At 37.6% G+C, this 16731-nt stretch overlaps 1 protein-coding gene across 1 annotated transcript in view; it reads right to left on the bottom strand.

Moving 5' to 3' along the window:
• The window catches only part of DIP2A (disco interacting protein 2 homolog A), a gene marked incomplete in the record, with an annotated part of 63786 nt that overhangs the window by 36276 nt on the left and 10779 nt on the right, over positions 1–16731 (bottom strand).

Below are 16731 nucleotides of genomic sequence, written 5' to 3'. Positions count from 1 at the left end.
GATAATAGTATACACAACAGAATCCAGATTAAAAAAATGTATTTATTACACGCACATCCAAGTTCACATCTCATTAGCCCATAGAAACCTTCCCAGTAACTTCTGCTGATCCCGTGAAATCACATTTGTTAGATTTTTGTGGATTTTGTCATGAAGTCCATGTTGCATACTTTCAAAATCCCAGCTATTTCCTCTCTGGACACACCCATTATGAACAGTATGAATAGTGCTCCCCTGATTGGAATGTGGTTCTGTGATATAAGGAAACCCTGAGCTGATACCAGGAAAGGAAGGATGGAGGGGAGGCATGGTAGAGCCTGGTCTGTAATGACAATGTGCCCAAAGTAGGGCCTAAATGTCAGATGATGCTGGGAACAAGCAAAAGGGAACAGAAGTCATGGGGGAGAGGAGATTTAAAACAAAATATCACAGAGGGAAAAGATCACATCAAAATGAAAGGAATTACTATGAAACAATGCAGATATCTATGAAATGACATATATCACATGAACCAATACCCATAGCTATATCATTGTGCAGCAGGTCTTTATTGAGGTTTATATTACAGAAGCATTAGATTAGAAAAAACATCAATCATTTACATTAATATTTGTTCAAATTAAAAGCAAACCACACCAGACTGTTTTTATAAAGCAGAATAGCAACCGATCATGAGGTGCAAAGAATAAATCACCCAAACCCAATCAATACATTTTTTCTCACCTAAACAAATAAATTAAGATTTTCCAATTGGTTTCTGCTAGTTAACATAGTTTGCATGTTTTACATTTTTCCAGGTAACTTACAAAATAAAATAAATAAATCTGCATTTTGCACTACATTGCATCAAATTGAATTGAAGACCAGGAAATGTCACAGCAAACAATAATACAATACCTAATAAGGAACACAAATGACAACACAAAAAAAATAAAAAATACAAAAATTAAAAAAAAAAACCATTAAAACTAGATAGCAACGGATTATTCACCAATTATATTATCATTCACTGCTTGTTTTTTATTGTGTAAGAAATACCCTTGCAATATAATATCATATTATATAGTCCCCAATAAATGTGAATTCCAGGCATTTGGTATTTCTGTGCTTTAATTGTAAGTGCGTGTTTTACAACCATCCCTTGGAAGTTTACATCTGGGTAGAAGCATATTGTAATGCTGCCATTGTATGTCTATTGTCTTCAAACAACCAAAGCTATAACCAAGAGGCCAACACCTAAACAGAATGCTTTTATGAGAGGAGGATCAAAAGCTACATTTTAACAACATTGAATTATTCAAAGAGATTCCAGAACCATAAAAAGTAACAAGAACGCATTATTAGCAACAATATGGAACCACAATATTATAAACAGAACCCATTTATAATATCTCCACCATCTCAAGTGACATCCAGAACCCATGCTGTCTTAGAAGAGCAAGCACCAATTTTATCACCCACAAAGGACATGCTCATGTTAGTTTTTAATATATTGTGCTCATCTCTTACCGACGCATCCAAATGGTCCCACATACGGCTTTCCAATACTGTGTACAAGATTAAAAAGGATTTTTTGGGTATGAATATCCCTTAACACATTCCCAATCAAGCACATTTCTCTATTAAAATAAATCTCTAATCTAAAGATAAACAAGTAGGGATTAATTGGATCTATCACAACCTAGCAGAAACTAATATATACAAATAAATACGGACTATACTTACATCCAACTGTACCTTATTATAAGAAGCGAGCACCTGCCCTGTTGTCAGTGGCTCTGTACCTAGAGACCTCCAACCCTCCTGCCAAATGACAGGGAACCAGAACTCCAGAACAGGGACCACTCAGAGCTGTGAGTTTAATCTGACCATCAACCATCAGGAAGCATCCAAATTCAGAATAATCAGCAAAGCTCTGCAAGCTCTAAATGCTGTCCTCATTGCACTGATCACATCCCTTTGTTCCCCTTTGAATAGAATAGCAAGGCAGAATCTCTCCACCCCATGGAAGGAGATTAACCCATCATTTGCATTACCCCTGGTCCCTCCACTCTCTAACTGTCCCACAAATGTATAGAGACAACAGGAAAACAGCTGCTCCCCTTGGATAAAAGCAAGCAAGCAGAGTTTTAACACTAAATATATAAAGATGGTCTTTTCTTGAAGCAGATAAGACAACCAAACCATTGTAACTGGTCGCTGTATCAAGTTAAGTGCTTCCATATTAGAAAAAGGGTAATGATGTTGACAGTTCCACCATTTATCAGATTGGTAATAGACTAAATGATTGTTGAAGGGTGATACACACAGCCTGCGGAATTTTTATCAATTGCAAAACCACAACAGTGACTTCTCCTGGGGACAAAACTAAGATTCAGCAACACAATGACTACAGATTCTGATATCTATTCATTCACAGCCATGGCTTTTATGGAATAGGCAGGCGTTCACAAGACACAGAATATCACTGCCATTCATGGTAAAAGGCAGAATCCATCCATCTGACCGGACGTTCAACTGGCCTAGAACACAAAACACCAGCACAGCAATGGGGATGTCTTGCCTCCCCCATAATGTGCCCAGAGGTGTCGACTTGAACAAAGACCCACAGTCATGAGTCAAAGGTCCAAACAACTGGGGGAAGCTTAGCTGCATATCTCCACATTCTACTTAACCAGTCATTTCTTACACAAAGGGCTGCTGACTCCTAGGCCTGGCATCCTTTTCTTGTTTAAAAAGATCAATAGGCAACTTTAATAAATCGTCCCAGCATGCTTTCCTCAACATTTGGTTAGGCACAGGAAAATCTGGATAAAAAAGTGCTTAAAAGAACTTTAAGTCAGGTGTTAAATCATGGTAACATTTTTTTTCTTAAGGAATGATGAGCAGATACAGGCTGCAAATACCAAATAGAGCTATAGGTAATATGTTGTCTTGTTTCCTTTCCATGCAAAGTAGAAGCAGCTAAAACACAGTCACAGATCGTAATACCTTTGTCGCTTTGCCTTTCAGAAATCATTATGCCAGACAGAGACTGGAAATTATTATCTCAATGCTAATGATTTACAACTGATGAATCAGCCTTGTCCTGCTTTAACATGTGTAATGTACAATGACACAGCTAAACTGCACAGCTATGGAGACAGGGAAAATGCTTTCTGCATTTAGCACTATCATTGTGTTTCAGACACGTTATATGTGTAATGCAAACAAGACCCTCAGTGGCCAAAGCTAGAAAAGGCCCCGCTCATTAAGCCTCATGGAAAGTGGAGTTTGAATTGGATCTAGGAAAGACAAAATGTAGTATTGTTTTATTAAATTAACAGGTTAATTAACTAGAAAGTATTAGGGCAGTGCATTCAAAAACACATTTTGCTTGTTTTTGGTAATAGTTAGAAATCAGTAAACAAATGGCATTTGTGACACTAAATAAAAATGCAGTATGCAAGGTTGCCGCACACTTCACTTTCACTCTATGTCATAAGCTACGTATAGGCATCCAATGGTTCTCACCGGATAATCAGCTCTGGGCCAGTATCAGAAGAGAATCTGGCGTGTGTACAGCTCCCGTCGTTTATCGTCCAAACGACCGTCCTGGCGGATCCACGGACGACGCACAATCCTAATGCAAGGGAAGGGGGAGAGTGCAGCGGGGTGCTGCTCCGTCGCTCCCCCCTCCCCTCTCCATAGAACAGAACGGTGCTGTATGTACAGCACTCGTTCATGCATTGTGCAGTCCTTAGTCGTTGGAAAGGATTGTGAAAGATCCTTTTCAACGACAATAATTGCACATGTATAAGCAGCTTTAAATCACTTTAATTTTCCCCCAACAAAATGCTAATGAACTGTAACCCATTTCCATTACATACCTTAATGAAGGATCAGTGACATCATCCCTGGAAAAGGCCAACAGAGTGTCGTTAATAGTTTCCTAATAGCAGTGAATTTTGGAAACATCCACATATGATGAAGAGTCTCCTTGAAAGAACTGAAATCCAATAAATAAAAGAGGCAGGCCAGATACAGTTCAGCTGGATAGGATATTGCTAATCAGGAAAGCAGTCAGACTTTGACCTAATGCAGCTTTTAAATGCACAAAAACGGCGTACAGTGTAATCAGAGTAAGCAATTTCATTATTAAACAGGATTTATATAGTGCCAACATATTACGAAGCCCTGTACATTAAATAGGGGTTGCAAATGACAGGTAATTAGACCATAGAGAAATTTGATGGGTAGAGTTAGGCTACGTACACGCGTCAGATGATACTCATATGAGAATCTGGCCGGTGTACAGTGCTTGTCATTTGTCGCTCATGGATCCATCCTGGCGGATCCAAAGATGGTTATGGAAGTGAAAGGAAGAGCGCAGCCGCTCCGTTGTTCTCACCCTCCCCTCTATTTAGAGCAGAATGGTGCACAGTTATGTACAGCACTCCTTCATGCATCGTTCTTTCACCATCCTTTCTAATGACAATTATTGAACATGTGTACGTAGCCTTAGGCCTCGGTGTACTCAAAAAACTCAGACAAGTTCTATCTTCTGTAAGTATTTTTTTCTATTTATTTTTAGTATAGATATTTTGGACATTCTAAAAACAATGGCAGTGTTTGTAACAGTGTTCTCACATGTACATAGTCTTCTGATAAGCATACATTTAGCATATACTAATCGCCTGCTTCCTGTCTGAAAAAGATTTAAAAGGCTTTTTGTTATTTTCCTATTCAGAAGAAGTCAGCTATCTACATTTCTCAAACAGATAGTTCCTTTTGCTAGGCAAGTGTACACACTAGATTATGTTTTCTAAAAGTTTTTACAAAGAAGTCAATTCAAGGCTGGGAGACAACTACATCAGGATGATGTCATTTAAAGGCAATCTAAAGTTGTTTGTATCTTTTTCAGATATGAATGTTAATCTGATCACATTAGTGTTTCCCAGATCTCTCCTCAGGGTGCAACAGCAGTCCAGAGATCCTTTAAATACACACGTGATGTAATTAAATCTAAACAATCAGATTTAACTTTCTGTGGAGAAGGCCACCAAATATGTATTTTTAATAGGACAGGCTTTGAAAGTACTACATTAAAGTTCACACTGTTTTTTGTTTTGCTCATAGTTTTGGGTTAGGCTTTCTATTGTTCTGCAGATACTGTGCTGCAAAATTCCCTATAAATCTTTAACTCAGCTTCAACTGTGTGAATTATTTAAGCATTGATTCCAGGGTAAGGGTGCCAATACTCAAACAGTCTCCAGTCTCAACAATTTTAACCATGTTGGTAGATGACCTTATGTCTATGGGTCACCAACCGACTCTGCCGGCTGAAGCCTGTTAGCGCAATAGCAGATGGACATACTTGAAAACAATGGTCAGTTGTTATGGTTTTACCTTTAAAGCAGAACTCAAGTTTCTTTTTTGGATGAGGGCGTGCATACTTGCAGAAAGGGACTGGTGATGTCCCTTCTACAACAAGCATTCTTACCCGCCCGAGTGCTCCATGGATCTGTCAAAAACGCATGCGCTGCTCGCCATTGATTGCCAGGATACCCAGTAATCCTGGCTTCCTCTGCTATTGCCAGGACTAAATGAACTCATGGGCATACAGAATGAACTCATCCTTGGCCCAGCCAATCAAGATGGCCAAAGATCGCAAACAGGAAAAGAGACGTGAGAATAAGGCAGTGCCCCGGTGAGTATCGATGGGTTTAGTTCCACATGAATAAGTTGCGTGTTTCTAAGGCCATAGGGGCATTTCCCTCACTCTGGAGAAATCTATACAAAAAAAAGCAAGGTAAAAAACTATTTCTATGCCAATGAAAATTTAAGTTTTGGCTTAAGAGCTACTAAAGAGGATTTAGTGCACCTCCAATCTAACCAGTTCTCTCATTTTAAATGTCTTTTTGTTTATTTCAGCACTACATTGCCTTTCTTCTGCTGCGGTTCTGCTTTCCCCTGTTCAGTCAAAGCCAGAGGTGTACAATCAGCAAGTAGAGCAAAAAACACTGCAGCTATGGTTTAATAGTGGGTATGCTGGACACAAATAGCATCTAAAGTCTGAAAGAGCCCCTGCTCAAGCGCTCTCACAGTGTACCTTCCATGTACCTTTTAGGCAAATCCAATTCCAAAGCTGCAATAGTTTTCTATTCAGTACAGTCAGTTCTTGGTTTTCGCAGTGTGTAATCAATGCTATGGTGCAGCCCAAGAATGATACCACATTATCTCAGCCTACAATTTAATGTACTGCCCTATCTTCCTCCACCCTACAAAAGCCAGAAATACGAGACTGCTGAAGTTCTGTCAATAATAACATATAATCATGAATATCAAAATAAAAATAGTAATACATTTATTATATAAACAATATAAAAGCAGTGTGATATATACAAAAGAAACAACACTTCAAGTGTAAAACTGTTGAAATGAAAAGCCATTTAGCTGCTTAAGTGGGTAATGGGCTCTAGGAAGCAGACTGCCCAGGACAGATAAATCCATCTCCAGCAGATGGGTACCATTGATCAGGACGTGCAGCCCTACCGTATGATAAACAATTATGTAAAAATAAATAGATTAAGCATTTATCAATACACAGCCACAGACAAGCATTCACACAGCTGGATACGGTGCTATAAAAAACTTCAGATTTCTGAAAGGGGTTTGGACTCAAGAGGTCAGAAGACTTCCTGCAATTGAAGCAACACTGATATGAACTCATGCTGTTTTGTGGGAACTACAGCTCATACAATCCAGGACGATCCCAGTGGTGGGCTGATCATGTCAGAATATTCTGTTTCTGGCTGCCTAAAATGTGAATTAAGAAACTTGAATGGGTTTTTGAAGTGAAGAAAGGAGCCAACCACTTTAAAATAAAGATACAGAAAAACACAACACTCCCCGTAAAACTGTGTTTTATTTACACATTGTATGTGTTACTTAAACCCATCTGTTTCTTCATGGCAAACAGTCAACTTGAAATTAATCTTCTTAGGATATTCCGAGGTCTCTGGTATCAAGGATGATCATTAACTAAATTGATTATCTGACCTAAAAACTAAACAGAAATTAATAATATCACATTGTCTCCGAATGCCAGAAACCTGAATGCTTGTTTTACAAAAAGTTGTTCAATACTCTATTGTTGCAAATATAAAGAATATTCCTTAATGGAACCTTTGAACGAGTATATGATTTTGGCGAAAACATAGGTGCAGCCACACCAACTGCAATGCTGACCATGATCAACAAGAAATAATGAAACATTTTGATTCACGTGTTGTCCCAAGAACAACATGTAAGAGAACATCTTCTAATAGGGACACTTGTTCCATGGAAAATGATCTAAGAAGGAAACTTCACTGAATTTAGGAGACATTCATTACAAATGTAGTGTTGGGTAGTTCTGCAGCAAGGCCTTTTTTTCTTTTCTTTTTCTCTCTCAAGTTCAACTTTAAGTCTGAACATCCAAAATACAACAGTTAACGTAACCAATAAAAGGTCAACACATAATCCTATTACTATTGTTACCTCCATCCTCCATAAAACATCAATAAGTGCTGATCTTTGTTCTGTGATGGTAATGCTGAATATACATACTAGCAGGATAAAGCAATATCTTTTTTATGGAAAAATGTTCTAAAGAGACCCTTTCCAATATGACATCATTGATTTAACAGTGCAGCAAACACTTTCAGACACAAATGTTTATATTTCTAAAACCTGCTAAAGCTGGACATACCCCATACATATGTATAACTCAATCATACAATTTCCTTTTGATATACATAGTTTTGCATATTGCAACATTTTGGTAAATCTTGGAGAGATAATGAAGCTTGAATAATTAAATATTGTAGTTTATGGCCAGCTTGAGTAATAAATAAAAACTAGAAGGCTAACAATTCAATCCTTCACTACAGATTTTATTAATGAAGTTTAGGCTATTTTGTGAGAGGCTCACATTAAACAGTTATATCAGAGTAAGCAATGTTAGCACAGATGACGGTATAACTGTGTGGGGACAGTAAAGTTGAAGTTCAGCTTCAACACTTCAACTTGTTATACAGTCTCAATAATGCATCAATTACACATGGAACTTCCTAAAAATAATCCATTGGGATTTTCACCATTTGAGAATGATGGATCGGCAGACCACTGTGCTCTCTCCCCTTTACTTTAATTACAATCGTTCGTTGTCCATGGAAGCGCCAGGATGGACAATGAGTGCTGTACACACACCAGATTCTCGTCTGATATCAGCCCAGAGGTGATAATCGGATAAGAATAAGCCGACGCGTGTACAAAGCCATAGCCTGCACAAGTTTGTATCACTTTGACCACTTCCAATAAAACATCATGTAAAACACAAATGATTATATTGATTAATATGATTTCAAACCTATCATATAACATTATGCATTTCAAGATCATGCAAATAAACAGAACAGGATATGAACATAATTGTTTTCAGTTATTTTATAACAATAAGGACAGATCAGTCTGAAATGAAAAGAATAACAACTCTCTGATGGACACAGAGAAGTGAAATTGTCCTGGCACCCATGCTTCTCCAGAGTATGAACTGGAAAGCACCTTTTATACAATATGTGTGATGGATAAAAACCTGGATATCACCTTTGGTACAGTTAAGCTACGTACACACGGCAGATTTTTATCGGCCAATTATCGGGCGAAAATCTGCCGTGTGTACAGTCGGTGTCGTGCATCTTGCAGCCCCTTGTCGTTGGAAAGGATCGTGAAAGATCCTTTCCAACGACAAAAATTGCAAGTGTGTGCGCAGCTTTAGGGTGGTGGATAGTGAAGTAAAAAACACTGTATATGATGGGATTGGGGTGAGGGGGAGATAGCGGATTGACACTCCACACTATGGGCTCAGAAAGACACTCCAGGGCGAGCTGCAAACCAACTAAAGGTGTAAGAGACCCTGACCTAGAAACTACTTCCATCCAATAAGTATGAGGGAGACACTGAACTGAAAATACCTTCTATATAATATTGCATGGAGGACAAACATAACTACAAATAAAAAAAAAAAAAGAAAATTCCATATAATAAAAATACATCTGTGTCCTTTTGTATGGGGTATTAGAATGTTTGAATGTTTTAAATGACTTCATTTACCGGAAGGTAAATACTCAATTGAAAAAGAATTTCCCTAAGGCAGCAAACTTTCCCTATTTATAGTAAACATTTTCAGTCGAAAGTATTTTACAACTTCTAACCCGAAGAAACAAAAATTGAAAGCAGGGAATTTCTGTGTCTGTTATGTCATAAATAGGTAGATTTCAACTGGATTTTGGCGGTTGGTTGGTAAATGATTTTATTGAATTTATACCCAAGTGGTATTCTTCATCACATTATTTCATCACAAAAAATCTATGCCCAAAAGTCCTTAATTTTATGTGATGATACAAAGGGCCAGTTCACAATCCAGTACAGAAAAGTGGAGGAAAGCACTGGTTGCAAGCGAGAAGGAGGCACAAGGTGAGTATACCTGTCTCTAAATTGCTTTTTTTTTTACATTTTTGTAATCTAGAAACAAAATCACTATAAACTCCCACATTACATGATACAGTATCCAGTCCTACACAGAATAAAAGAATAGATAATGTAAACTCGGTCTGGTTCACACAGCTGTGAAATCATTTAGATTTATTGCTAGGTGTGATTTTTTTAAAGCTTGTCAATTTGGTTCTTAACCATATCCCGTTTATCCCCCCTGAGAAAAATGACAGGGAACCAGGCACCCTTAACAGAACAATAAAAGGTCAGAATAGATTAGTCACTGTTTTCATACAGATACAGGAAGGATTTCTGAAATTACAATCTCATTTCTCCATTCCATAACAAATTACGTTAAACAGGAAATACTACTTATGGAAATGAAAAAAAAAAAAAGTTAGGCTCTTCCTTGATAAAATGAAAGTTATTTTCCAAGTTCAAATGCCATTCCCTTGTATTTTTATGTATTTACAAACCTTGTCCACACATGAAAAACATGAAAAATATTCACTATACAGGGCTCAATGACAGCAAACAGAAACTATACGAAAGATGTGTTTGCAATGTGGTAAAATTTGTGGTCACATAGTGGTCAGCAAGGTGCAATAATATATACAATTGAGGTTAAAAGGAACTGGTGCTAGAAAATAGTCACTTTCTCATTAAAGGCGGCAAGGTAATGACTTCCTAGTGAAGCAAGCAGAAAACCAGATAATACATGATAATACATCTATTTATCTGTGGTCCCATCAGCCCTTGGAGTAAAGTAAACCATGCAGGTGAAATTTGACCAGGCTAAAGGCAAATGCAGGGCAGAACACAACTTGTAACCCTGGTTTAAAAGAAATTGCAAGTGTAATATCTCATAAGAGATATGAGAAAGTAGATCATAGAGTGAATGCTGGTGCAAGATTGTTAATGGAAAGACAGACCTAGAAAATCATTGGTAGGTAAAAGATTTTTTAGCTGGTTGATTGCAATTGAGCTTTAAAGCCCAGTATATACAAGCAGATCCGATGCAAGCTCCAGTCACCGGGCACAAAACACAAATGTACCATTCCTGCATTCAAAAAATGTAATGGATATAAACAGCTGGAATACGTTAATAGTTTGTACACTACACAACTTGTTTACTTTTGAACAGAATTTACCAACACATATCAATGTTCTCCCCAGCCCCTGTTAGCCAGGTTCATCCCCCGGCACTTTTCAGTAACCCCCCGGCTGTTTTTGAGTTGTTACCGAAGAGTTGGGTCACAATACAGGAGTTTCCACCTATACAAGTACTTTGTCTTCTAGGTTCTAGTAAAGTGGTTCATAGATGAATAGTTACCTTCTTGATAATGATTGATGGGGGATTTACTTACAGTTAGTGGGAGTTGTAATGCTGTGATAACTCACAGGAAAGGGAAGGATTGCTCATACAGAAAATCTTCTGACAGGCTAAATCTGTTTTTGAGGTGCATGCCATCACTGCTTACTGAAGTTGCAGATCACACACTTACCACTAATGATGTTGGAATTTGGAGCAATGCAGGATGTAATCAGGTGGTCTTTGGCCTCCCTAAGACTAAATATGATGTCAGTTTATAACATTTTTTTCACATTTGCAAAATGTAACACTTGCATGTAACAAGTTGTGTGATATCTGAAGCAGGCAGTTTTTGTTTTTGTCTGATGGTAGTAAGAACGATCCAGAGGCGCCTGTCTCTGGATTCGACACACACAAGTCCTCACCCTTCCTTAGAGACACATAACAATTGAATATAACAAAAGGTGTAAATGTTAGAACTTGCAAGCTGCAGAATTCCACAACAGACCCTGATCGAGCTCAATGTTAAGTCTAAACAGGATGCCAGATCTGCTTCTATATATGGCTAATGGCGAGATACGGCTGCTTCTGAGCACAATCTTGTCAGGCTGACGATCTGGTTACCAAACACAGCTACAAAAACAGGTACAGATCACTACAAACCTATTCTGGGTGATAAACGGCTCAAGTATGAATGAGTGAGTGACTTTTGCATGGATACTGCATGGCGGGGGATATAAACTTAGATAAATAGTTGCATGTTTGACTGGTATTTAGAAACCCTTAGATGGCAGAGTATCCAATAGTGTCATCCAAATTTACCAGGGGCTATGATCAAAAATACCAGTTCTTTAGTTATGTATTTTTCAATTATCCAAAAAAGAAATTTTTGGTTTGTGGCAAATAAAGAATTAAATATATAACTGACAAGTAATCGCTAGTTTACAATTGCTTGTATCTACATTAATGACTGATCAATGGGTGTAAAGCCACCTTTAGCTCTCATACTGCAGATATTTATTTATAAGCCTGCAGATGCATATATTAAAGGAAGAATTAAATACAAATAGTACATATTAAGTTACTGTTAAATATAGAATTAGCATTTTTAAATGTTTTCTATAACACAGCTAAATCTTGGGTTTTTGAGGTCAGATCCATTTCAAAAGTAAAATTGTAGTGGGTTTCTACAGATATCTTCTATTCATTTTCTTTAATAAATCTAAAATATATATTTTGATATTCTTAATGCTCTTTCTCAGCAGCGAGGTAACACTTTGGACTAAGTTCAGGCTAATGTTTTTTTTTTTAAACAGTACCAATGCAAGGAACATTTTAACCCCTTCATAAAATAGGTAACAGGAATAAATAGGTCCATTTTTTTAGTGTTGCTGCATTGATTTCCAGGACCCTACATGCAGCGCCCAAGAGTGCTTTCAAGCTGCAGCCACAAACTCCTACAAAAGCATTTGCCAATGGCTGAACAAGAGCTGTGGGTACCTCTAATAACCATTCCCCATTTAATATACAGCACTGCGTACTATGTTGGCGCTATATAAATACTGTTTAATAATAATCATTCCTGGGCACCTATTAGCTGCCACTTGGCACCCCGGGGGCACTAAATAGTACAGTTTACCGCTAATCTGAAAACCTTCTTTTTTTAATGTGTATTATTATTTTCAGACTGTTGAAAAAATTTTCTTACAATATACTAAACTCAAGCTCCAATTTACACAAATAATTGAAATGACTGACATACGGTAAGTGACTACTGGAGGGGACACTTTTGAACATCTCCCTCTGAGGTGCTCTTATACAAGTAGCATAATTCTGATAGTAACTAATTAAAGTTTATCTTACAGAGACAAAGTACTAAGTGTTTTATTTAAGGATAGTTCGTACTTTCTATCAATCTTTTCATCACACTTTACAGCTAAATGACCATATGTACAATAGAGTAATGAGGCTGTCAGAAAGATTATAGAAAAAGATCAAAGCTGCTATTTCAGGACATAAAGGGCATGCCCGTGGAAATCAAAGAGTTAACAGAACTCCTTTATGTTCTGAAGAAGTTTCGCCAACAATTCAAGTGGCTACCTTAGTTCTAAAGAATGTTTGGACATACCAATCTATAGCCACATGTGTTAGTCACCCTAAATTCAATCACCATATCATACATCAGTGTTCAACCCAGATTTTTTGTTTAAGCTGGGTGGGAAGAAATTGTAGGTGGGTGGCAGCCCTTGTATTGTGACCAAACTCTTCATTAACCACCCAAAAACAGCCGGGTGGTTACTGAAAAGTGCTGGGTGGTAAGCCAAGCTAAAAAGTGCTGGGAATAACACTGTGTGTAATATGCCAAGAGGTATGTGCACACTGTCAAAAAAAAAAAAAAAGGTGTGAACGTTTGTGACAATACACTTTTTTTTCTATCACAACTTCTTCAAACTTTCTGTTTGATATCAGCTACCAGCTAAGACATCCACGTTGGATCACTAAAGATCCTTACTGTCCCACTAAACAAAAGTACGACATGTCCCTGCCAGCCAGTAATATTCCATAGTGAGTTCTGCTATTTATATTTGGGAAGAGTTCACAAAAATTTGGGTGGATATCCTAATGTTAATGGTAACAACATGGCTATTCTGTACAGCATCCAAGTTGCTGTTATTTTTTTTCGCAAATGCTTTGAATGCAAAAGCAAATATTCCACAGAGGGATCATTATATTTTTTTTAGCAACATACATCACTGACATACAGTAATTATGAGTAAATACATTATTCGTGATAAACCACAGGTTGGGAAAGCAATTTGCTGACATTCTCTAGGTCGCATTAGAAAAAGTTTGAGACGGCAGATATCGGGCAACACTTCCAGGATTGTTGGATTTTCTTGCCGATTTACTGCTTACAGCTGAGATGAGCAGGTCTGGTACATAGCATTGCAGCACAAGGTAATAATGCAGAAGTCAGCAATCCCACCATTAGTGTCAGTGAGAGGAATAGAACCCAAAGAGCCAATAAATGCAAAGAAAAAGCTGAACTATGTCTGTCGATTTTAGTTTGTGGACTATCAGATTAGAGAAGTGTCTCTCAACCAATGATCCATTGACCCCAGGGTTCCTACATAGGTTGCTAGGGGTTTCTTGAGTAATGAGCAATCTTTGACTCTCAGGTCATTTTAACTGATAACAATGATCTTTTTGTCTATCTGTAAAGGAGACATTCTGATCAGCAATGTAAAAGGCATTCCTCCCACTGACCACCACACTAGTGTACTGGGAACTGTAGATATAGTAAATATAGAAGGTATTCCCTAAGACTTGAAAGTTAGTTCAAGAGGTCCCCCTATGTTAAATAGGTTGAGAAACACTGGATTAGAGGGTAGAAATAAATTCAAACACTACAGTCCCTTCTTCCCTTTACATCATATACACTAAGTGTCACCATTAGTATATTTTCTTCTGTCCTCTTATGGTCTTGTGAGTCAAAATGTAAGAGAATGTCTTAGGGAAAAAGGTAGCATTTAAAGCCCATCAGAAATCCTAATCCTTTCCCACTTCATACAAAAGAAAAAAAGTTTGGGTTAGCTTCCTCTAATTTAGCAATCTACATTAGAAACGACTACTCTCTAACAGTAAAAAGCAAGGCCAAAACTTTTTGGATACCATAAAAAGTTTTGGATACCAGTTTGACTACCTTTGGTATCTTGAACATGAATATCTCAGCACAACTTCTTGTGTATCTTCCTGACTTTGTTCTGTGCTAAAAGACATGGGGGCATTGTGAAAACACAAAGTCTCAGAGGTCTAAACCTAACATGTTGTACTAGAGGAAATCCTTGCAAACTAATCTAAACATTACTATACCTACATATACAAGATGACCTTGGCAAATGTGCGTTATACAGCGCTATATGGATTACATCCATTTTTTCTATATAGATTTTATAGCTATATTACCCGTATACTCTATTTTTTTTTTTTAGAAATCTTGTTACTTCTCCACAAGTTGTAGGACAATAAAATTAGAAAGCTCCCTGTGGTTTTACTCCTCTGGGTAAAAAAACAGCAAAAAACAGGGACACTAACAGGATCAACAACAAGCTACATAGAGAAAGATTTAAGTAGGAAACATAACTGTAAAAAGGGTCGTCATCAACTGCAATTGATATTTAAATGGTCTGTCAACCCAAATCTGATACTAGAGAGGTATGACGCCATTTTTAATAGATTCTGCTGTTAAAGTCTCCTGTCGGGTTTCTAGGGTCCATTTATCTTCTCTTATGGTATATAAAATGGGTGGCCAACCTTTGACTAACACTTTAACCCCACCCTTGTCACAAGAAGCCAGCGGGCCATTACGATTACAACATTTCACTATTTACTTTTGGTAGGACTAACCTCCTAAATATGGCTGTACTAAGATTTATGTTGGACTCTTGTAACGCCATAAATGTTGTGTCAAATTAAATAGAATTTTGACAGCTTTGCAAAATTCTAGTCAGCTTAAACATGTGAGGTTTGGCACCAATCTTGACTTTAAAACATCCACGTGTAAATAATCTAGAGATACCAGAATGTTCATTCGGTCAGCCCAGCTGAGCACACTAGCGTAAGATACTGTGGCCTCAGGCTGGAAGTGAGACATAAGAGGGATCTGACACATACAAAAAGGAATCAATAGTGCAGAGCGAGGTCACTGTGGCTGCTCTCACAATGAACACTTTAACATCTGGGTCCTTTTCCTCCTTTACTTCCTGTAATAACAATGAGTCGGGCAGAGAGCACTATCCAGCACATTCCCTCATGTGGAAGGGCCAGGACCAGTTACCCATGCATTCCTTGCTATATTCTTAACCATTTCAAGTCATGCATCTGAATAGAGTTTACAGAAATAAAAGTATACCCTCAGATGATTTCTATGGCTCTGATACTCCCTACAGATAATTTGACAGGGTAGCGCCTACAAATTCCAAATCCACCCATCTAATACAAGGGAGTGGAATAATAAACATTCTTCCTTATCAACATATGCATGTCAGCCATCTACATGGAGTTTGTATGTTATCCCTGTGTTTGTGTGGGTTTCCTCTGGGTACTCCAGTTACCTCCCACATTCTAAAAACATGCAGTTAGGTTAATTTGCTTCCTCCCAAACATGGACTATATTAAAGACATATGACTATGGTAGGGACATTAAGATTGTAAACTCCTTTGGGGGACAGAGAGTGACATGACTATGGACTTCGTACCGTGCTGCATAATATGTTGGCGCTATATAAATACTGTGTAACAATATTATTAATGCTAAGGAAGTGAATATTTTATTATTATTAATAGGGATAACTACAGCAGCCTAAGCAACCCCACTACCAAAAAATCCATGAACTGTAACACTAAGATTGGACTGCAGGTGTCAGATACTTTCTATAAATGTCTGCTTCTTTGCTCTGACAGTTCTCTGAAATACTATGAAGTAAGTCAGTACCAAATCATAGAGCCGATTGTCTTCATCCCATGACAACACCTTTAGGCATCCAGATTTATTACAGTGCATGTCAATCACAGTGGAAACAGAATAAACTGTTTTCTGGATCTTCATGCATCTTTTAGTCTTTTGTCATTGGAAAGGATCGTGAAAGATCCTTTCCAATGACAATTATTGCACACGTATATGCAGCCCAACTAGTGAATGCGAGTATGTGCTGACAAAGCCAGTCAAGTCAGTAAAATACACTTGCACATAGCCTGCAAGGGTCCTTGTGAAATACATTCTGAATACAAAGCTTTGATTACCATTTCAGTATCTGTAGACCATATTAATGAAAAAGCACAGATCATAAAACTTAAAAAATTAACAATTACGTTTCTTTATTATAAAGTATTTTTATTTAAAG

The sequence above is a fragment of the Pyxicephalus adspersus genome, chromosome 7 (genome assembly GCF_032062135.1).
Source record: "Pyxicephalus adspersus chromosome 7, UCB_Pads_2.0, whole genome shotgun sequence".
In the NCBI taxonomy this organism is placed as follows: Eukaryota; Metazoa; Chordata; class Amphibia; order Anura; family Pyxicephalidae; genus Pyxicephalus; species Pyxicephalus adspersus.
This window is presented reverse-complemented; position numbering and strand designations above follow the sequence as displayed.